Source organism: Periplaneta americana, chromosome 10 (genome assembly GCF_040183065.1).
Source record: "Periplaneta americana isolate PAMFEO1 chromosome 10, P.americana_PAMFEO1_priV1, whole genome shotgun sequence".
Classification (NCBI taxonomy): Eukaryota; Metazoa; Arthropoda; class Insecta; order Blattodea; family Blattidae; genus Periplaneta; species Periplaneta americana.
The window spans coordinates 120,732,168-120,757,214 of record NC_091126.1 but is presented as its reverse complement, the minus strand read 5'-3'; the positions used below and the strand labels follow the sequence as shown (position 1 = coordinate 120,757,214).

Sequence of the window (25,047 nt, the reverse complement as noted above, 5' to 3'; positions counted from 1 at the left end):
GAAGATCTTCGTGTAAGTTACCCTAATGTGATTCATGTAACATGTGTTGTTCACGCCCTGCATAGATTGTGTGAAACTATCCGACCCATTTATCCTAATGTAAACAAGTTAGTGTCCAATGGAAAAAGTTTTTGTAAAATCATCACAGATTGATCTTTTCAAAAAGATAAATCCTGATCTTCCATTGCCTCTCCTACACCTTTAGTTACGCGTTGGGACATCTGGCTTAACGCCGTGTTGTATTATGCAGATCATTTTGAAGCAATTACATCTGTAGTAAGTGAACTGGACAAAGACGATGCCTCTGCAATTGAGATTATTCAGAATTTAATATGTGATACTACTTTCAAATGTGACTTGGCCTGCATATCTGCTAATTTCGGTTTCTTGATTCACTCAAAGAAACTAGAAACTTCTGTAGATTTATTGAGTATTTCAATTAAAGAAATACAGTATGTCGAAAGACAACTTAACACTATCTCAGGTTCTAAAATAGAAGTTCTAAGAAAAAAATTGAAGGATATGTTTCAGGAAAATATGGGCTATCAAACTCTCTGCAAAGTCGCTCAAGTTTTGGAAGGCCAAAACATAAGTGAACTTGATCGTGTGTGTTAGTGATGACCCCTCTTCAAATTTGCAAGGTTAACATTGTCTTCGGAATATGTATGATAAGTACTTTCTTGTGTTAAATTTTAACGTACCTTGTTAACATGTTTCGACCTATTTTCGGTCATCTTTGGAACTGGTTATTGTTGGTCTTGACTCCTCTTGTTTCCTTTACGGGTGCGTTCGTAGTCTAGAGTCAAAGAGTGTATGTGTTTTGAAATTGAGTTGTGTTTTGAGAATATCGTTGGAGTGTGTTAACATCGTGTTATGTAGAACGTTCCTTTTCTTTATATAAGGGATTGCCCTTGGATGATAGGCAAGGATTTGTGATTCACAGTCTGGAGATGACATTGTTGTGCACTGCATCTCCAGTCAGGTTCTGGAGCTTACATCTGATGTTTATCTCCAATTGGTGAGTTTCATTATAATTTTTTCTGGTAAGTTACGAACATTCTGATATTTTTGTTTTCATTTTTAGAAAATATTTTTTCGTTTTAGCACATTTTTTTAATTTTTAGCACATAAAAAATAAATATTTTTAAGTTTTTTAGCACAGAAATCCAGGCCAAATGAAAATGGAGAAATCCATTAAGACAAATAAAACCTGGTAGTTATTTGGAAATCAAACACAGAAACTGAGTGTAAAGAAAATTATGGAAGAATAAAATGAATGACAAAAGTAACAAAATGTTGAAACATTAACTTTTTAGTTAGAAGTAGGACTGAAGATTAAATCTCCATTAATGTTGTGTAAGTGAGTGTAAAGTTCCTGGACATCATAACGAAATTCTTCTGAATCTATATCCTAAAGCAAATTATGAACAATTATACACATTTTCATTGGTACATATCATTGAAGAAATTAAACACTGCTCTGTGTTTATGGATAGACAACTTGGTTTGGTGTGTGAATCATACATGTGTTCGAAGATTGTGGCTTCAGCTATTAGGGTACATTAAATTAATTAGCACTGTTTTCTTTGTGTTATTGGTGTGGAATAGACTTTGGTTCACTTGTATCTCCATAAAGAAATATCAAGACGATTTAAGGTTGGTCAGTGTTCAGTGCAAGGCTCTGAATTGAGAAGTCTGGCTCACAGTCAGTACTGATTGATGACTTGGTTTCAAAGGTCGTCATTAGAACATTAACCTAGTGTTGGGTATCAGATAAGTCTGTATGGCTGCCACGTGATATGAACACACACTGGAATTTGTGACGTCAGGATCTGCACTATTCAGATAGCTGCAAGTTGTTACGCCAAGTGTTGAGTATAGGTCTACGTTCATATAAACTTAGTTTGCTTATTGTGATGTGCAGATACTGGTATTTATATTCTTTAATAAATGGATGTTTTATTCACAACATGGACTAAAAGTTCATGTCATATTTTATGCATTAAACATGAGCTAATTATTAATGCGTACCATCAGATTACAATTTATCTTTTCCAATACAGTGTCTCTTGTGTAGATTATATCACTATATTTCGTCTCATGTTGCATTTCTAGGTGAGTTAATGTCTTGGCTTCATGCCTTCTAAACTGAACCTTGATTTTCTTCTTTTTAAACTGAACAAGTTATAAGATTCATTAAGTTGAGGAAATATATTGGTAGAAAATGTTGCATCGTAACTGTCAAAAATTCTTACAATCTAACAGTGCCACAAACTGGAAGTATTTCTGAGGTTCAAATGTTAACATACAGTAGTTTGAGTCATGACATTGTCCAAAACTTTACAAAATATTCTTGAATACTTGACACTGACCTCTTCATCATTACAGTTTCTCCTTATAGACCTTGGCTCTTCTCTTTCAAATTATCAGTGTCAGATTTTGTCTACATTTCTTCAAATTCCGAATCTCTGATCTTCTGCAATGAGTCAACAAATTAATTTATTTTTCTTTTACAATGAGAAATGTTCAGTGTCAATGCTCTTTTGTAGGATATCAAAGAGTACACGAGAAAATACAAACATTTTAGAGGGCAAGGCAAAATTTTGCTAGGATGGAAAGAAATCTCATGAAGCCTGAAGCTATGTTGGTTTTTTGGCTGAAGAGTCATTCCATGTCAATTCATCCAGACCATGTCACCCACTGTTTCCAGTTTTGCTGAGACTTTGCAAATGTGTTACATACCTCAGTGAATGGCTTCCTTTAAAATCATATTGAAATCCGTGAAGTTGTTGAAGCAGAAAATAGTAATATTGTTATGAATGTAGTTGCATGTCAGCAGTTGGAAAAAAAATTACAAATAACGCCACAGTTTCCAATGTAATCATTGAATGTTAATTAAAGATGGTCTGTAACTGAGATTTATATTGGAGATTATAAAAATTGCACATTTAAAGTACTATGATGCTTTTACCTTTTTTAGGATATTTTTTTTTGCGTTTATTGGAAATTAATTTTTTTTCCAAAGTGCCACACCTTAGAAAATGCTGAAAATTATGTATAGCAATGAGAACATAGTTCTGTATCTGTAGACAAAAGAATTATAATGGGGGGGAAATGATAACTTACTTTTTGGCAGAGAAATATATAAGTGTAAGGCACAACATTTCTCAAAATGTGAACAAAATGTAACTTTCTACAACTGAGACAGTTTGGCTTCAATTCTCTTGTAAGAATATTGGTTTAAAGTACAGGTCCTTCTTGTAGCTGTGCTGACATCAGTTTGGCACAAAATGTTTGAAAATGAAATTTCACAACTGTCATTGTCAGGCCAATAAAATAATGGACAATTCCATATTCTTAGATTCAATGAGCTCTTCAATGGTTGTACTTACTGCATTGTGATTGATATAGCCCCATTTGGGTAAATGACCATTGAGATATCCTAGTAGGGCATGTCGATTTTTTAAAATGTCAAATTCGAAAAATGTAGAGTGCTATGAAGTTGTGACTTTTGGATTTTTCAATATAACATGGTCTTGCTCGGTAAATAACTACATGAAAAATAGTTTTTGTCAAATTTCCAATAATTTATAATTAGTGCTATTTAATACCCCTTATGAAAAAAATAGTGTGTGAAATATTCTAAAAATCATTCAAAGTGATTGCCAAGTACTTGTAGTTTATTTTATAACATTTTTCTTGCTTTATTTTATATGTTTAACAATTTCTATAATTTTGAAGAAATCACTCTGTCAGTGTTACAATGGTATCTAGAAGATTAGGGACATTCATACATATGAGCAGTCTACTTGGAAGTGGTAAAGAGTTATTGCCCCCTGAGCTCCCAACTCTGCAATATGTTTGGAAGTATGGACTACTGCTAAGAGAAAAAGATGGTGAGGATGTCTGAAACTACCCAGCAGCCAGTGTCGAGTTGATCCTAGACAGTGCAGCAGAACTTGAAATTAATGTTTTATTCTTCAAACTCTCAATTGGAGAACCTCTTATACCACTGAGTGACAATGTCGTATAGAACCTGTCTACTGATCAAGCCTGTGGGTATTGGATCATGCAGGCCATAAGGACAGGACAAATTCCTACGAATCTGGCCCTTCTTGAAATTGGTCCAGTGAATCATTCAAGGTGGTTAACAATAACAAACAGGGTTTGGCGCATACGAGTTTCAAAACATGGTCTGAGAGGAAGAACACTCAACTTAAGACTGGTAGTAAAATGCATCATTGAGATCTACTATTTCTGTTGGGTTCTATATCAAAGTTAAACACTCCTAGACAGAAGGGCCACATCACATCTTGTTTCAACTACAATGAGTTTGCCTGCAAAAGAAGGCTGTAGTGGAAGCTGTTTTGTCAACCATCCAGTCCTCGGCATGTTGTGCATTCAGAGAAATAATTGTCTAGACTCTTGTGTGCAAATGACCATGAGGATAGGAAAACCAGTGTCCAGAAGATTATTGACTTGAGGAGTGGAGATGATGACACGCTAGGAGAGATATCTGTATGTCCAACGAAAACACCTTCCATCAACCCCAGTGCTTTGTCCCTGTTGGAGTTGAGAGACTGGTCTGATGGAGTGTATGAACCTCCTTTGACATGCAAACTGACTACAGCAGAAGTAAAGAAGTTCATTGACGAGCCCTTGCAAGTTCCACAGTGATCTTGCCATGGTCAGTCTATAGCGAGATGTGTGAAACAAGTCTCAGAAGCAGCAAGTAGGGCATATACATATGAGAAATGTGAGGGCAACATCAGAGACCAAGAAGTAAGTTGTCGGCTGATGGCCAAAAATGAATCAAAGCAAGACTTGATGAAACTTGTTTAAATATTTTATTGACTGTAATAATACTTTCAAATATAATTTTTATGATAATTAGTAGCGATGATATGATAATGGTATATTTATTTATGAAAATTAATGTTCTAGTTGTTTTAATATAGGCCTATATATTTTTTGCCATTTTGAAGAATTGATTATATAATCATTGCCTTTACTTCTTAGTACTGTTTTGGATAATATAATATTTATGATAGTGATATGATTTCTGTTCAAAAAATGAAATTTTATTAAAAAAAAATTTTTTTTGACATTTTCTGAAGATGAATTAAATTTTTTTCACCACGCCAATTAAGTGATTTTTAATCAAATGTATATTTGTCAAGCTAAATATTGTCTAAACTGAAAAATAATATGGTACCATATTTGAATTCGTCACAATCTAACACATTTTTAGGACCCCTCAAAGCAGAAAATATGAACAATTTAATTTCATCCTTTTAAATGACACACTTTAATGTACTGGTATCGGCATATTTCTTTTTGTTTCTGTGATGTCAACAGTGGGCTGTATATTTCATGGACTGTAAATTTCCTTTTTGTTTTCCGGATTTCTACTTACACTATTTCTGCCATATGTATAGTGTTCATGGTTTTGACTACTTGAAAATATGTATTAAAGTATACTAACTCCAATTTGTTTTGTGAAGAAAATAGGTGGAATATTGGTTGATGTAATCTTTATAATTTTCATTACTAACATTAGCTTCAACTAATATGAGTAAGTCAGTGTCATGTTCATGTAGTGAGTTTTCTATAATGGTCTTCTTGCTCTGTGACATTCCTTCTCTGTTGTGTTATAGCATTGATAAATGCTGTTTTCCATCTTTAGTTCTTTATGGGAAACTTGTCACATTGTAACTCTTATAGAATGAACCAGGTGCATCATGAGGAGGTGGAGTTACACTGCACCCACAACCAGTTCTTTGTCCATATTTTCGTATTTCAAGATTGCAGTGAATCTTTTAACAGAAACTAAACATTATTGAAGCATCACTAATTGATGCCAAATTGTATTGCTTTCACAATCTGCAAACCAGCTACCAACTTGCTGTGGTGACATCGCTTTGAGTCAAGCATTGTCAAGGGAGGCAGGCATATGAATCAATGTATGAGGTGTAATTGAAAAGTTTTTAGAGTGGGTTTTTAGTATCCAAATGACAGTACATACAGATTATTGTGATGGAACTCTTCAAAGTAGTCTCCTTATAACTGAACACACTGACTTCAAAGGTGTTTCTACTTTTGGAAGCATTCCTGGAGGTCCTCCTAAAGGGTGTTAAGAACCCTCTCTGTATTTGCCTGAATATCTTCAGTATTGTGTCGAAACTCTTCCCTTTGAGTGGCAATTTCAATTTTGAAAATAGGTAAGATGTAGGGGTCTTATCAGGAGAATAGGGAGATTGGGGAAAGGAATTTGGAGTTCAGCAAGGAAATTGGTGATTATTGGAGCCTGAATGTTTGGCAAAGTGCCTTTTCTTACTAGATTGATGTATGTCAGAATACAGATTTACGAGTGATAGGGACATATTTTGATTTTCCTATTTGTCTATTTAAGCTCTTGCTGCTTATTGTAAAAATGTGCTTATTTTTGCTTTTCAAAAATAAACTAAAAGCTTATTTATTTGCTACTTTTATGTTATTCTAACAATCATCGTTTTAATTGCCTTCAGTTTTCTGTCACATGTGCAAGTGTATTGTTCACTAATCCACTCTTGTACCCCTTTAAAGAACTCATTTTATTATACAAACGGAATTACCAGTATGCTTACAATCTCCTCCTACCCAAATCATCGCATCTGGATCTTCCTTTGAGACATAATGACTTGTTCATAAAAGACTAGAAGCGTGCAGGACAGCATACTTGGCCACCAGTATTCTGCATGCACATATGACCTTGTAAATACAATAAGTATTCTTAATAATTTTTTATGCGACATCACGGATTCTATAGTATGCTCCCTTATATTATGTTAAAGTTAAAAATAATTGAGTTTATTCATTTATCATGGATCTAACAAGAGGTTTTATGCAGTGTCATAATTACATAATATTTCTTCTGTCAAGATTTGACGAGGGCTACAAAAAAGAATTCAACAGAGTACCTATTTGTTAGCTTCAAATATTGAGATTACAATATAAAAAAAATTAGCTTTCACAAATTATCACTTTGCTAAATAAGGTATTTTGTTCACAGGCATTCATGTGAACATCAATACTTGTGATTCTGAGAACAGTGTAAAAATCGTTTAAAATGAGCTATATTTAGTGTTAAAAGAGAACAAATTCTTTGTTAGTCCATGCAGAATGTTATGTAAAGTTTTTCAATTTTGGATAAATGTCGTAAGTGCTCTTCAGACAATGAAGAATGTACAGAAACTAAGTGAAAGTGTTTGTCAAAACTGATTAGAAAGTAGAAAGAGAGTGAACAAATTCATGATGCATTCACAAAGAAAAACTATCAATGACTAAATCTAAATATAGACATAATTATTGCGAAATTAGGTCCAGACAAGGATGATTACATTCACATTCAAACTGGAGTACAGACAAAATCTGTGAACATAATATACCCACCATATAATGCAGTAGCTCAAGTGAAACAACAGTACTGTCCTGAAAACATATCCATTACAGAGAGCAAAGCTGAGATATTTCCACGAAATCTTTAGACCATACTGTTTAGCATTTGGTGCATGCACAAAAAGAAATAATGAAACAGCACATTCAGATAATACGATCAACATTAAGTGGGGTTTGGATGGTAGTAACAGACACAATATTTAAAAACAGATTTTCGGTAATACCACTACCTATGAAAATTCTTATATTTTATTGTGCTCAATAGTTCCATTAGAAATGTCTGTTAAGAGGCAAGAAACTTATTTTTTTTTAGAAACATTAAGGTGTGTCCACATTTTTGATCGGTGTGCTTATCAGCAATGTGGAATAGGTGGAGACATGTAATTCTGACTGCTAACTGGCCAATTTGTGCCAAGTGGCTAACAGAACTGAAGCAATATTTGCAACTATGGAGTGGTTGAACAAGCAAATTATGAAGAATATTGCTTTACATGAATATATTCACCTTCATAATTATTATTTGGTATTGACTATTTTCTTACAGTTGCACAGTGGGATAGAAGAGCTGTTTTCGTGACCAAAATTGGGGGGGGGGGAGGGTAAATAGTTTTTATTTTTTAGGAAAAGATTTTTTCCAGACAATCTCTGATAGTTACAGCATCTTATAAGCGTAAATTTATGCAGATTAGCATTAGCGTTTTAGTGTAATCCTTCTCATAAGTTAAACTTCTGATCAACTTAGAAAATTTGTGTTCTCTAAAATTGTTAATTCTTTGTCTTGTATGTTTCTGTGTTTTGTGTTATTCATATACCAAATACTGGACCATGTATACCATTCACCATGGTATGCTCTTATGTTTTCATTCATTATGTCTGGCATAATCTTGTTATATATTAGAGCCCATAAGGTTACAATGCATTAAAGTTTTTCTTGATGAATGCAGTTTATGTTTCAAGTTCCAACAGGCTTACAGTAAAAGTGCTGTGATATGCTGATTCTTACTCGAATGTAAATCGATAGTTGTTCATCACTGATAATGACTGAATGCTTTTGTTTTGCAATCTCGTGCACTTTTGTCTGTTCTTACATTCTTTCAGAGAAGTGTCGCATGAAGAAGTACTATTCAATACATGTGATGAAGTTGTAAAATTAAATAGGAAAGTGCTGCTCTGTTAAAAATATTGAACCAGTGATAAGACAGTCTTTCAGATGATTATGTACTTACTTACTTACTTACAAATGGCTTTTAAGGAACCCGAAGGTTCATTGCCGCCCTCGCATAAGCCCGCCATTGGTCCCTATCCTGAGCAAGATTAATCCAGTCTCTATCATCATATCCCACCTCCCTCAAATCCATTTTAATATTATCTTCCCATCTACGTCTCGGCCTCCCTAAAGGTCTTTTTCCCTCCGGTCTCCCAACTAACACACTATATGCATTTCTGGATTTGCCCATACGTGCTACATGCCCTGCCCATCTCATACATCTGGATTTAATGTTCCTAATTATGTCAGGTGAAGAATACAATGCATGCAGTTCTGCGTTGTGTAACTTTCTCCATTCTCCTGTAACTTCATCCCGCTTAGCCCCAGATATTTTCCTAAGCACCTTATTCTCAAACACCCTTAACCTATGTTCCTCTCTCAGAGTTGAGAGTTGAAGTTTCACAACCATACAGAACAACCGGTAATATAACTGTTTTATAAATTCTAACTTTCAGATTTTTGGACAGCAGACTGGATGATAAAAGCTTCTCAACCAAATAATAACACGCATTTCCCATATTTATTCTGTGTTTAATTTCCTCCCGAGTATCATTTATATTTGTTACTGTTGCTCCAAGATATTTGAATTTTTGGACAAAATTTTGTACGACGTCAACAAGAGTGATATTCCTCGAAAGTTACCACAGTTGGTTTTGTCCCCCTTTTTAAAAATAGGTACAATTATGGACTCCTTCCATTGTTCTGGTACAATTTCCTTTTCCCAAATAGCAAGTACAAGTTTATAAATTTCGCTATATAATGCACTTCCACCCTCTTTTATTAATTCTGCTGGAATTTGATCGATACCTGGAGACTTGTACTTTTTCAGATTTTCTATCGCAATTTCGACTCCTGAAAGCGTGGGTTCGGGTATAAATGGCTCAGCAGTTTGTATTTCAATTTCGTCCCGATCATTTCTATTTGGCCTATGTACATTTAGTAGTTGTTCAAAATAGTTTTTCCATCTGTTTAGGATTGATGGAGAGTCTGCAAGCAAGTCACCATTCTCATCCTTGATCACGTTTACCCTTGGCTGATATCCGTTCTTAAATTCCTTTATACCCTTATATAGATCTCGAAAGTTTTTATTCTTACTATTTGTTTCTACCTCATTCAGTTTTTCCTTCAAGTAACCTCTCTTTTTATTCCTAAGTGTACGACTTGCTTCTCGTCTTTCATTGAAATAATTATCTCTCTTTTCCTCAACTGGATCCTGTAAGAATTTCAATTTTGCCTGTTTCCTTCTTTCTACTACCATGCAACAATCTTCATCAAACCACGGTTTCTTTTTCTTAGTTTCATAATAACCTATGCTCTGCTCAGCTGCAATTTTGATACTATCTCTGATATTTTCCCACACGCTATTAACATCTAATTCTTTCTCAACTTCGTCGGAACTTTCTAAAGTGGCAAACCTATTCGAAATTTCGACCTGATAATTTTGCTTAGCTTCCTCGTCCTTTAATTTCAAAATATTGAATTTAGTAATATTAACTTGTTGCTCTACTCGCTTGGCTACTGATAATCTTTCTCTTAATTCTCCAATCACCGAATAATGGTCAGAATTACAGTCTGCACCCCTGAAAGTTCGAATATCTACTATACTAGTATGCCTCCGTTTATCTATCAAGATGTGATCTATTTGGTTGTGTGTCAATCCATCTGGAGAAGTCCAAGTATATTTATGTATATCCTTATGGGGGAATGTTGTACTTTTGACAATTAAATTTTTCGATGTGGCAAAGTTGACTAATCTAATTCCATTGTCACTACTAGTTGCGTGTAGGCTCTCTTTTCCAATAGTTGGTCTAAAAATATCCTCCTGTCCTAGTTTAGCGTTGAAATCCCCCAATAAAATTTTCATGTGATATCTAGGTAACTGATCAAAAGTATGTTCCAATTCCTCATAGAAGCTATCCTTTATATGGTCGTCTTTCTCTTCTGTAGGGGCGTGAGCATTTATAACTATGATGTCGCACCATCTACTCTTAAGTACTAAATATGATAACCTGTCACTGATAAATTAGATGATTATGTATACAATTCAAAATTGAAAGTTGAATATTTTTGTCATAAGATTTTTGTCTAGGAACACTTGTTGACTTTCGAAGGATTTTGAATTCCTTAAATGGAAATCTGCTTCTACAAAGAGTTCAAGACATGAATCATGTCGCTCTGTTCTTTCTTATGAAAGGAAATCAGAAAGTACTGTTGTTCATCTTACAGCGTAGAGCAGTCTCAAAATTATCTTTATCCAACAAGAAGTCGGGTTTATGGTTAAGTGGCAAGTGTGGATGCCAGATCAATATAACAGTTAAATATTGTGGTGTTACAGGAAGTGAATAAAAGATCCACTATGCCAACTAAAGTTAGAGAAATATTTTGATTCCGATAATCTATCACCTGTACCTTTAAGTAGTGATGAGGCGTTGGCATATTTACTAGATAATAATCTAAGGAAACAATATATCATCACATTATATATAAAAGTCAAAATGCCAATATTTTCAATCTTTATCAAAACATTAAGGAATCAAAACTTTCATGCAAATCTTTAGGCCTGCATGAGCTGAAATTCCCTTAAATCTCTTGCTAGAACACATTACTAAAAGATTAGTTTAATTTGAGGAAGGAGTACTACTGGGAGACATGTTAAATCATTGCGAATTTTGCAATTTGGAACTAATCTGTAGCTATGGATTTGATGACAGTTCAGACCAATCACTATACAAACAGAAATTCTTACATCCCTAGTTATTAAGCCACGAATTTGAATGTTGTTTGTAATAACTACAGTTCCAATTCGAATAATTAGTTCATCATTTAATATTATTTGGAACGACCCAGTCTCTCAGTACGATTTTGTCACCCTTTGAAATTACAGTATATCAAAGAAACGAAAGAGCATGTCTTACAGGAGAAGGCTAATGTTGACAAAAAATCGACGAGATAAAAACGTTTAAATAACTCTAAGCAATGGAAATACAGCATATGTAAAATTTCGTCTGCTGTAATAATCTTAATTGCTGGGGAAATACTAAACATTCTAACAAACACAAAATCTAATCAAACATGCTGGATTTGTGAAGCAAAACCCTGCAATTTAAACATGCAAAAACTTTAGATTGACCAGTATTTGTGTCTGAATGTGAAACACTATAACATGGAATCAGAGCCCGTCATCCCTTGTTTTGATTGATTAAATGCATTATACATATTCCACATCAATTGAAATAAAACTTCTCAAATTAGATTAGAGGAATTTATGTACTTAAATGTCGACAAGCTCGAGCCAAATGGGAGCTGTTCAGCTAATAATGGGAACATTGTCCAAAGTGTGTTTGCTTAACCAACATTATTTTCGGAAGTTAAAGATGTTAGTATATAATTTATTGAAAGGTTTAGAGTTATTATAATAGCTCTCACATGTTGTTAATATAGTCTTGATACTCGCTTATTTGAAAAATACTGGACTGAAACTGCTGAAGTGTACATGAAACTATGAATAGCTTCCAATACCAGTGTCTGTGCATAAAGTACTCGTACATAGAAAACATATTCCTGTGAACAGTGTTTTGCCATTTGGCTGTTCGGCAAAGGATGCTTTAGAGAATCATGGAATAAAGTATACAAGAGAGAGAATTTCATGTGAGGAAAAATATTCTCAGACTCTGTTTGATACATGTTTACAACAGAACCTTGAAAACTTCAGAAATGTGGGAAATTATGTCTTAAAAATGGTAGAAAGTTCTGATTCCAACATTCCGAATAAAGAAAATGGTAAAAATTGATGTTTTTAATTTTGGCCGCAAATAAGTTCATTCTATCCCACTGTGAATTGGTTTAAAATTGATTTTGAATTTCAAGAATAATTTCTTCATTTTATGACACTTGGCCTTATCGAAGCTGTATTTAAATGTCCTGCTATTGATTACAGTCAAAATGAGGCCTATAGTATGTTTTTCAACCAATGGTCGCTGTTTTGTTTCCTCTTACCTTACCAGCATTACCCAGGTTGAATACATTTTTTGTGTATGTGTTTTCCAGTAATTGATAGAAGTGGATCTCATTTATGTTCTAATGCTCTCGTAAATTTACCGAATTTGGTAATTACAGTCTCTTATAGAGACAGTCATTGATAATGACTTGTCCACTGGCACAAAATGTATATTTTTATATATTTAAACATTATGCAGATAAATATGAACTTTCAGAAATGTAAAATGGGCGTTAAGTCTTTTCCTAGACATAAATTCTAAGACCTCCAACTCATTGTATATGATCGAGACACAATTGAAATTGTAAGTGAATTTTATTTCCACTGGTGGCAATGTATGTGAATACAGTGGTTGATAGTTAAACTGAAATCCATAGTCAGTGCATTCCCTCTGCTATCCGACCTATTTACATCAACTGCCTGTGTCTTTATTCAAGCATAACAGGTTTGCCAATATCCAATCACTGGCCATCTTAACAGAAGTGGCTAATACGGCTACTTTGTCTCTAAACCAAAATTCTAATTTGCCTATACAAAAATACCATTTTATACTTCAATAATACAATTGTAAAACTGACAAATTCTATAAATGATGGTATTCATAATATCTGTTTAAAATTGTCAGATTGACAACATAACCAGTTCTTTCCCATCATTCCCATTGGCACACAGCTAACAACACTCCTACGCCAGTGCGGTAAACTAATGTTTATGATACGCCTTTCATCATGAGTTGAACCTCCTCTATATGCAGTTAAAATACGTCTTTTCTTGGCATTCCGTAATATACAGTACATACCAATTGTTAATCAGGCACAGATTGGTAGATTTCGTATTGCCATCACTTCTGGTCAGATGCTTGATAAAAAAACTATACAATGTTAAATGTTGGATGAATATGAAAATGTGATGTTCTTAAACTAGCATTTCATTATTTTGTTTTCATTTGTTTCAGGTGTGTACAAATCCACATCATCTTACCTATCTGAATATACTAGTAACAGTAAGTTTAGAATTCATTGAAATTTTTGTCAGTTGTAAAGTTTTAACAAATGTAATTTTATTGTGAAAGTAATTGAACATAGCGAATTACAGATCTTGTATTCTCTCTCTGCCTCTGTGCAATGTTACGTTTGTGCAAGACCATCTCCAATAACCAGACCTTAATGCAGGTATAATGATAGTGGCCAAAATGGCGCCGGTTGCGGTCCAAGCATGATTACCACATGGTTTTGTTATGATTTTTCTTGTGTTAATTACGTCGTGAAATGGGACGTTCGTGTTGTGTACCGAGTTGTATTTGTAATAGTGGATCTGTTTCTCATTTCAGCATTTTAGTTCCCGAAAAATACAACTTTACACGATTAATGGTTTAGGTGCATAATCGTGACAATTTCTAAGTTAAGGAAATTACAGTTTGTTCTTTAGTCAACTGTCCAAAGACAGGTCTGAACCTTTCAAATGATACCAACAAGGCACCACTTATGAGCTAATGGGGTAAGGTGGCCAGTTCCTAACCTCCTAAAATGACAGTGTTACACATATAACATTTTGAACCTAGGTTAGTTATTAGAAAATAAATTTTTCTTACCATAAATGGTGATGCTTTTCGTATTCCTTGGGGAAATTTCTAATCTTAACAATGATGCCTAAACAACCATATCTTCTAACCAACCTTCAGACCCTACTGTTATGAAGAGTTAGGCCTAAGTCTAAAAGTGACAAAACATAAAGAATTGAAATTCAGGACGAATTAATTCAAGGACCCTAGGTTGTCAATATCCGGTGGTGGTGGTGGTGGTGGTGGCGGCGGTGGGTATGTGTTATCCTTTTGTATGCCCAACAGCTATTAGCGAACATTTGCATTTACTGCAGTAACTTATATGGAGTTCAGGGTATGATTTTCAACTTATTGAAAACTATTTTCAGGCTGTGTTTACACTCAAGTTCACAACATTATACTGTACTTATCTTGTTTTCTCACCTTTGAAATTGAACCTAACATTGCTCATAAGTTAATGCTGGATGTTTATTTAAGACATAGTTAATAATTTAACTTAATAAATACGAAAAATATAACTTGATATTTTGTGTGTGTGTGTGTGTGTGTGTGTGTGTGTGTGTGTGTGTGTGTGTGTGTGTGTGGTGTGTGTGCGCGCGTGCGTGCGTTTTTTTTTTTTTTTTGGTCTGAGATTGGAGATGGGCTGGGTTTGCGGTAGGGAGAGAAAGAGAATTCAAAATGCTTTTTAATGCTCTGACACACATGACATTTGTCATTTGAAATTTACTCGTCATTCACTGGCAGAGGTATAATAAAAGAGCCATATATAATAATGCGTTAATGCAGCCAGTTGAAGAGTAAACACTGTATTCTTATACAATTAAATGAGCAATAATTGAGGTGTTGTCTGGAAGAAGTACTTAACTACAAAATCTTGAATTTGAGATACAGAGCATCAAAATTTTAGATCTGGAATACCAGAGAGAAATAATATTTTCAGGAGAAAGATGTCCTATTAAGAATTCAAAATACTGGATGGAAATGGAAAAACGATTTAACATTATTCCAGGGAATGCCCCAATAAATTCTTGTTCGCAAATTTTATCTTGAAAACTGGATTTTGATGTAATGGCATGTGAGAAAGTGAGTTAGTGAAGTCTCGACTTTAGGAGCACTTAAGAGTTAAATAACCAGTTTTAGGGGTTGCAGAATTATTATGTAAATTTATGATTGCATTATTTCACAATGACGTGCAGTGTTGCTCACTTCAGTGATTTCCCCACTGAATCTGGTAGTTCAAGACCGTGATTCCCAACCTTTTTTGACTAATGGCACACTTTACTGAACACTCACTATATCGCAACACACTTGTTTGTTTTCCTTAATAATAATAATAATAATAATAATAATAATAATAATAATAATAATAACAATAATATAATAACCAGTGCTTTTCTTCTGGAGAGAAAGGTGGTGGAACTCTGTGTAGAATATTTTATAGCAGACAGGGAGATGATTCACTGCACGGGGATTTTGTCGTTTTAAGCTCCTTTTCGTCCAACTAAGACTTTCAAGGTCTATGAGGAATTGAAAAAAAAAATATATTAAAAACGTAGTTCACACATATTTCGATTTCATGATGAAAAATGCAGGAAAAAGGTGTTGGAATGCCGTTCAAGTGCATTTTGCCAGAAAAAAAAAACTGAACTTCTCTGTAGTGTTGGACATCCAATGTTGTAGATAGGTTGATTTTAACACAAAATCAAAATTTCTAAAAAAAAAAAAAAACAAGCAGCAACTTGAGTGGCATTAGTAAAAAAACAGGTGTCAAAAATCCCAACCTGTCTTTGCTGGATGTCCGATAAAAGATTTTTATTATTGTTTCTGAAAATTCATCTATTTAAATTAATGTGAAGTCTGTGCTTGGTGGATTGCACAGAGTTTCCCTATATGTAGCCTTATGGTTGACAGACCAACACCTAAATCATCATCAAGATGCAGCAGTCCGTTCTTTTGTTTAGATTTCACTATTTTCATTTAGACAATTTCTTTAGTTTATTTGGCACCATCGACTGATTTGACAAAACATTTCCCCATATAAGACACTCAGGATATTGTTTATATTCATTGCCATACCATGTAAAACCATATTGCAAGTATTCATCGGTATATTCACTAAACATAGTATGTTTTTATGAACCCTGAAGGGAATTTTCGCTGACATTATTTGAATTAGCATTGCTGTCATCTAATTCGAACTTGATTTAGATTGTCTTTTTCGAATTAAAAATTTGTCCATGATAAAATCTAAATAAAGCACTTTTGATAAAATAATCGTACTATCACCTGCTCACACCTATATACTGAAACTAATTTAGGAAAGCTTAGTAAAGACATCATTTTGGTTGTTTATAGTTGAGTTTCTGAAGTTTCCGAAAAGTCTAACAACCAGTTTAATTTAAAAAAGAAGCAAAAAGGGGCAACCCGGGCAATGCCGGGTGCTTTCGGCTAGTTTTATATAAAATGTGAAGATATTTAACTAGTTGTAGTTTATACCTACAGAAAAAAAATAGGCATTTAACCTAAAATTCTAGGTCTACTGATTAGTGTAATACGGGCGTGTCCAACCTTTTTTTGAGTAAAGGGCCAATGTCGTTACGGTGGATTGGTTTGCAGGCCATGTGATTTAATTTTTTTAAATATTTGATCATTTTCATGTTTATCCAGATTGAACATTATAAAGATACATATATCTAAGATTAATATAAAATTTATGTTTAATTGATATGTTATATTGAATTTAAAACAAATTAATATTTTGCCTGGCACTGCTCCTCACGAGCGAGGCTCCCAATATCTGGTTTAATTGATGTTGTAGCAACTCGAAGTGAACTCTTCAGATGACTGTCAGTGATTTGTGTTCTCGTTGCGTACTTAATATGCTTCATCCTGAAGAATACTTGCTCACATAATTATGTATATGCTACTGAAAAGTGACGTGGAGCGAAGTGCATGTCTATTAATGCCAGGATTTTTTCCCTGGGAAAATAGTTATGATAGAATTCTAGTAAGGGAACATTGTAAAACTTATTCCTTAGGTCTGAGGCATATTGAAAATCAATGCACTCGGTTTGCACATCCTCGGAAAGCTACATAATTGTGTTATTTTCAATTTCTGCAAATTTTACCAACCTAACAATCATAAAACATCTGGCAGACACTCTGCTTTGAAAAGTAGAAAGATTACGGCGCATTCAACAATGCAAGGAGACTTCAAAGCTATGCGCGGTTATTAGATATCATAAATAACGATCTTGACATGTCCCAAAACAGTTGGGATTTCTTTCTTTTCTTTTACGGTAGGATGAATAGGATGAAGGTTCGCACACAGGCCTCCATGTGCTGGTAACAATTTATTTTATATATATATTTTTTTAAATATTATCTTGTAGGTTCAGCTTATTCCAAACAGATCTACTTATTTCCAAAAAGAAAAAGTAATACAGTATAACTTACAAATATTGGTATCACTTCGGGCTGCATGTGATGGCTTCAAGAGCTGCGTGTTGGACACACCTTGTGTAATATGTAGCTAGTCAGGGATGTATGCAAGGGAGGTGGAAAGGAATTGGCCACCCTATCCCATTATCTCCTGGCCTATTTGCCTCACAAGTGGTGCTTTGTTGGTATCACTTGTGAGGTTCAGACCTGTCTTCAGACAATTGACTAAACAACTACTGTACTCCAACCAGGAAAAAGTCTCAGGGGAATGAGACGCAGCAGGGTAATGCTGTGAATGAATGTTGTCATAAGATGTCATAAGGTCACACACGTGGGTACACGCATCTTCATTGGCTAGCTCTCACAGCACAAACGATAACATTGATACACACATATTTATACTACCCTAGTTACAAAATTAGATCATGGTTAATCTCCTGGTCTTTTAATCCCTCCATACAGGAAATAACATATGCATGTTTTTTTAAACTGATGTTATAAGGGTAATATCTGTCTACTTCGCTCCAAAAGATGACGCAATAATAAGCACATTCCTTTCACGGTTAATCTCCTGGTTGGAGAACAGTACTTTGATATTGTATATGTCGTAATGGTCTCCAACATTTATTTGAAAACTTCCTGATGTATAATACCTTAAAGCTAAGAAATTTGTCAGCTGGAGAAAGAGCATGGTTTCTGTCTGTAGTTGATTTGATTCTGTCTTCTATTTAACACCATTCTGCAGCAACCTTATGGGGTCTAAACCAATTTAAAAAACTCACTTTCATTTCATTCTTGAAAATAATTTAGTCTTGGCTTGAAATTTCTTGCTCTAGGCAAAATTCTTATATCTGCATCTTCAATTTCATTAAAAATTCCCATCAATTCCTCCATCATATACAATTACTAGCAATATTTTTTCCAATAAACAATTCACTTTAGGTTATAGTAAGAAGTTTAATCTTCCACATAGTGTAAAACAGTGGTATTCGTTCTTTGTCTCCTCCTCCTTCCACTCTTCACTTTTATTATCAGATCTTCCAGATGAATGTAAATGACAAAACAAATTTGTGGGTGCAGCTTGCATTCTTACAATCTTTGTGTTAAAAATACTGTGTACTGTAGTACATACCTTCTGAACCATATTGGGGACACAACGTCCTGTTATCCAGGTAACTCTGAAAGTCCCCCCCCCCTTCCAAACATAAATTCTGAAGACACTCTGGTACCAACAAAAGAACAGTAGCGGTCAAAGCTCTCACTTAAACTAAGCTGTTGTCAAGTAACTATTTTGTTTCAAACTATGAAACTCAAACTTCACTGTTATTCATTTATTTAGTAGGTAATTACTAGTAAGGCCTACTACTGATCTGTTTGCTTAGAAAAAGATTATCAGGCCTATATGTAAAGAAGGAAGTAAAATGCGTTCAAAATGATCTAAAAGTTTCTTCAGAATATTAAAAATGACCAAAAAATGCCGGAAAAAAAATGTAAAAATGCTCTATTAGTTCAAAAACGTCAAAAAATGCAATATAAGAAATTAATTTTTTACGTTGATACTAACATAGAAAGGATTTCTATATTAATAGGCATCGTCCTAATGTGAAAAATAAGATTACTTTTAATCAACATCTCCCCCCTAGTTATGACAAGGGAAGAGAATCCTATTACAATGAGACTGTCTTCACTCAGTGCAGTGATTATGTGGCTTGGTCTGGAACATTTGTCAACAAACAAGTAGAAATAATATTAACATCATATTTTACGACTTGGATTAAGTCAAGAATGTTCTGATTTCAAAATGCTTTAATATTTGTCTGATCAGCATTTTCTTGGGCATCCTATGTTTCTCCTTGCAATTGATTTGTAATGAAGCAGTTTATATGGTATTCCAGATAGTTCTATTCATTCTACATGTTCTCTCTATTTATTATTGTAGTCTTCTGCTTATTGAGACATTTAATTGTAATTTCCCCCCCCCCCCCCGTGTAGCATGGCTATAGTTATATAAATAATAAAATTAATTTCTGCGAATTATAAGGGTCTGGCAACTTATCATTATTATTTTATTACTGTTATAAAAGTGCTATGGTGAACACATGAAACTGACTATAAATTTTGTTTACTTATATTTGATGTGCTTCTGATTTTCGAGAAAGCAAATAAACTATTAATTTTGTATACAGGCCAGGTCGTGCCTAATAGTAGCCCACACATGATGAGCTGTAATATGTTTGCAAGACTTGCATAACCAAGTTTATTAACAAATTCCATTAATACTTGTCATTAAAAATATAAAATAATACTATAAAAAATCGATCCTACCAGGAAGCGAACTTACAACCTCTGATCCTGAAATCAGAAACCTTACCCCTGTGCTACAGCACCTCGTTGCCCTGGCTGCATTATAGACTGATCACTATCAAAGAATCAACCGGAACAAACATCACAGCATTGCCTGCGAATGCAGTGAGTTTACTCGTGTGAACCTGGCTTAAAAAACTTTATATTTAAACTACCAAGCATCGGCCCATTCTTTTTAAACCCAATTCTTCAATTAATCATATAGGTTGAATATTAGTAGCCATAAACATTGGAGAAAATATGAGTTATCTATTTTCTGATTTACTCAATACTAACTTTAACAATTATAATTGTTAGATCACATCAAATTTCATTTATTAATCAAACATTTTTGATAGGAAATGAAATACCTATAATAAAATTCTTAATATTTACCACTTCATTATCAGGGGCCTGTTTCTCAAAAATACTAGTTTAATAGTTCACCAGTTACTAGTTACCAGAGTATATTTCACCAGCTCTAGTAGATTCTGTTTCTCAAACTATTTTACCAGTCTAGTACTTGTGACAATTTTTTACTAGTCACATGATCTCGCTCACTAGTCAGCTGATTAAGTTCATTTGTTTATAGTCATTAGCAGGTATTGTTATTTAAGGTTAGAAGGCTAAGTTGTTTGTGTTTTGGTTTTGATTTCTCTTTTCGGTTGAAATTCCATCAATTGAAAGCAAATTAACTATACTCACTATGATATATATATATATATATATATATATATATATAATTCGGTTGTCTTTCAAGCATATTAACAAAAAAATATAAAGTAAACGAATGGACAAAAAGTTTTGTAATGTGTGAGGCTATGGAACCAATACATCAGAACAAAGATTATGCACACATTAGGAACAATTGCTGGCCCAACATTAAAGGCTGGTTCACAATAAATCGGGAACGGAAACGACAATGAGAACGAGAACGGAAATATTGTTAAATACATTTATTTTAATATTATTTCCGTTCTCGTTCTCGCTGTCGTTTCCGTTCCCGGTTTATTGTGAACCAGCTTTAAGAAAGAAACACTGATAAGTACTAAGTAAAGTTCACAGTATCATAATATGAACATATTATGTAACTGGTGGGTCTACTGCCGACATGAGTGCCACTTATGTCTTGATGAAAACTTGGGTTTTTTTTTTTTTTTTTTACATATTTGATCTATTCATAAATTAATGTCATTTTATATTTAATTTGTAGGCTAAAGTTGACAATGTCAGAAGAACTGGCAGTGGAGGAGGAAAGCCAGCAAAAATTACTGCAATTGATGAATTGGTATTAGATTATTAGGAAAAAATTCTTAAAGTGTTGCTCGTCTAGAATAGAAAGATGGCATTGGAAAATCAACATCCTAATTTGTAGAGCAATTTGTATGTGAAGCTTTGTTGATAATGCGTGAATTCTATTTGTTTGTCTTGTTATGGTAAGTCCCACTATATTTAACAACGCTTCAAGCTTTTCAGCACTTTACCTAAACCGTTCATTATATTTAAACAATGCTCCCGTAAAGGAATAATAATAAATTGTTCTTTCTTGATGTAGTTTTAGCTCTTCTCACAACTTCATCACTTCAATCGGAATCACTAAAGCACATATTAAAAAAAATAACTACAATATTTTGTTTTGATTATCTGATAAAGATTGTCATTGGTAACTGATAATATAGAAATCACCAGTCTTTAGAGTCTTGTAGGAATATTCCTGTTGAATACTAGTGTAATCAACTAGATTAGCATTTTGAGAAACAGAATCATTTATGAACTGGTGAAATCGACCTGTATTACTAGTCTGTGAACTGGTAACTACTACTTTATCCTTGTAGTTTCTAGAAACACAAGATTGTAAAATAAACTAATATTACTACTGTACAGACTAGTATTACTAGTCCATGAGTTTTGAGAAACAGGCCTCAGGCGTATACATGTCACTTGACGATGTGTCAGAGGAAGAACAGTTGTTTGTCTACATCTGAAGTCTTATCAATGAAATATGTTACTAATCAGCGATGTCTGCAATGGAGGGGAAAATAAACTAATCATCTTACCCCATTATCTCCAGGCTTAGTTGTTTCATGAGTGACGTCTTATTGGTGTCACTTACGAGGTTCCAACCTGTCTTCGGACAGTTGACAAACAACAAGCACATTTCCTCTTTTAGTTGTGTTTTATGGCGTTAGGATCAAGATTAAACCTCCTTTGTGCTAAACGTTGAGATGTATAAAGTGTCTTGAGAGCAAGCATATGTATTGTAAACTTCGCAACGTTCAGTGACCATTCTTAAACAAATAAAAGAAAAAGTAAAAGTAGTTCCTTCACATGCCAAGAAGATACTTGAGGGCATGGAGGTAGAACCTCATGCTTTCTTGACCTGAACACTAGACATAGGTGGTATGATCGGCACCACAGTCTGACTGCCTTGTACCTCGGGAAAAGATCCAGTACTCAATTTGACAGGAGGCTGAGTGAACCTTAACGCCATTAAAAAAAAAAAAACAAATTGAGACTTTTGTAATAAATGTTTACTTCTGCTCTTTTCAAAATATATTTCTTTTAAAGTATATATTTTTTTCTTCCTACTAATGTCGACCTAAAGTAACCTTCAGAAATAAAAAAGTATAGAAAAGCATTCTAGTTAACCCTTCACAGCAATTTAGTGTGGTAAAAAAACATACAATTTTATTATTTTACAGAACAGATCTCATATCCTTTAAACATTTTGTAAACACACTTCCTCAGTGAGTTATAGCTTAGGACATATGGGTCAAGTTTTTAAACTGTTTTTACTCAATGTTGAGATGCTATAGAAATGTTTCTTGTCAAGAGAAAAGCATGTCTAATCTGTTGTAAACCACTGCAATGCTCAATGGCCATGTTACAGAAACATGAAGAATTAGGTCTAGACCCTTATAACAACATGCCGCATTCATCTAGTTAAGTGTCCCTCAACCGGTGTGCGTGTGCCTCCACAAGGTGAAAGGTGTGATGTGAATATTTATCTAATATTGTAATAAATTAATAAAATTAATTAAAATAGTATGGTGACGAAACATGCCTAATCTCAGAGTGTTGTGTGTGGTGAAAAACTCAGTAATGCTGCTATAGTTCCCAGTAAATTGAAACTACATTGTTAACAAAACATTTCTTTCTGTCAAGTAAAGATGTGAATTATTTTCACGGGTTGGAACAAAATAAAAAACAAGTGACGCTCATGACGACGTCGGTACGTGTTTCGCAAAAGTACAGGAAGCTAGCTGTAAGGTAGCCGAAATTATCGTAAAGGCCAAAAAAAATAAAATAAATAACTGAAACGTTGTTAGTGCCTGCCTGTAAAGAATTCATGAATATTTTCCTGGGTTCAGAATCTGCTATTGAAATTTAAAAAAAAATCCTCTCTGCTGACACAATAAGCAACCGGGGTAGTAACATGTCCAGTGACATCGAAGACATGGAGAAAATAAAGAACAGTCAGAGAAGTTCTCACTTCAGATCGACAATCCCCGATATTAGTAGTCACGCACAACTTCTTTTCTACATTCGGTACATTGATGGGAATGTAATTGCAAATATATATATATATATATATTTTTTTTTTTTGCAAAGAACTGCCCAAACGAGCAACCAGTGAAGAAATATTTCGTATAACTAATTAATATGTGGTCCGTAATGAATTACGTGGGAGGATTGCATTAGTGTTTGTACAGACGGAACCGCTTCTATGACAGGTCGTGTGAAAGGATTCGTGGTTAAAGTATGTGAAGTAAATCCTAACATACGGAGCGACCATTGTCTCATTCACTACGAAGCCACTGTTGCTAAGTCTTTGTAATCTTCTCAGAAAATTTTGTGGGACTAAGTAGTAAAAGTCGTGAACTTCATTACATCGTGGCCCCTAAATGTACGTGGCTTTTTTCCGTTTTGTGTCAGGAAATGGGATCAGAGCACACTACACTCCTGCTACATACAGAAGTGCGATGGTTATCACGAGGTAAAGTGTTAGCGCGAATATTTGAACTAAGAGTGGAATACTTGCATTTTTTACCATTGAGGGGCATGGGTACGCGGATTTATTTGCAGATGATGAATGGGTTTCTAAATTGACATATCTTTACGATATTTTTGTACATTTGAATGAGGTTAACAGAAAAAATGTAAGGTAGGAATGAAAGTATTGACTAGTATGGATAAGATTGAAGGATTTGTGAATGAGCTGAATTTGGCCTGAAGCCGTTCAGGCTGGTATCCCCAACCCAAAATCAAAAAAGGGTTGGAATAAGGCTACCCAAGTAGAATAAAAATATTTAACCAATCACCAAAAGCAGCTCTAAAACTAATAAAAAAACACCTGCAGTAACTAATGTTGAATTGTGGATACAGATTATTGAAAATGGGTCGTTTGAGATGTTTCCAACTGTATGGCCCCTTGCTGACGGTAATAAAGTGTTGATAGACTTTATTAAGGAACACTTTGTAATTTTGTAGCCGAAGTTCAAGAATTATTTTGAAGAGATTATTCAAGATTTCGACTGGGTTCGTGATCCATGCATTATGGATTCAAAACATCTTACGAATAATATACTCGTACAAGAGGAACTGACAGATTTAAAAACAGACAGAACATTGAAATTAAAACTTTTCGAAGTGCCGTTGGAAACATTGTGGTTGTCAATAAGGAGTGAATATCCGGCTATCTTCGAGAGGGCAGTTAATATGTTATTGCCATTTTCAACTACACACACACACACACACACACACACACACATATATATATATATATATATATATGTGTGTGTGTGTGTGTGAACTGGACTTCTCGTTAACTGAAATTAAAACATCAAAGAGGGAGAGACTCAAATCCATTGATGAAGAAATAAGGCCTGCACTGTCAACGATTCTGCCATGGATCAGCCACCTGTGTGCAGCTAAGCAGGTCCAAGCATCACATTGAAAGTATAAGTAGTTATTTACTTTAATATTAGTAATAGAAATCTG

At 34.2% G+C, this 25,047-nt stretch overlaps 1 long non-coding RNA gene and 1 other non-coding gene across 2 annotated transcripts in view; both read left to right on the top strand.

Annotated features, from left to right (window-relative positions):
- LOC138707981 (uncharacterized) overlaps positions 1 to 25,047 on the top strand; it is a 152,100-nt gene that overhangs the window by 19,826 nt on the left and 107,227 nt on the right. The window lies entirely within an intron of this gene.
- Positions 12,594 to 12,731, top strand: LOC138708287 (small nucleolar RNA SNORA16B/SNORA16A family). Its single transcript, XR_011334692.1, has one exon. It is a non-coding gene; the product is annotated as a small nucleolar RNA SNORA16B/SNORA16A family (small nucleolar RNA).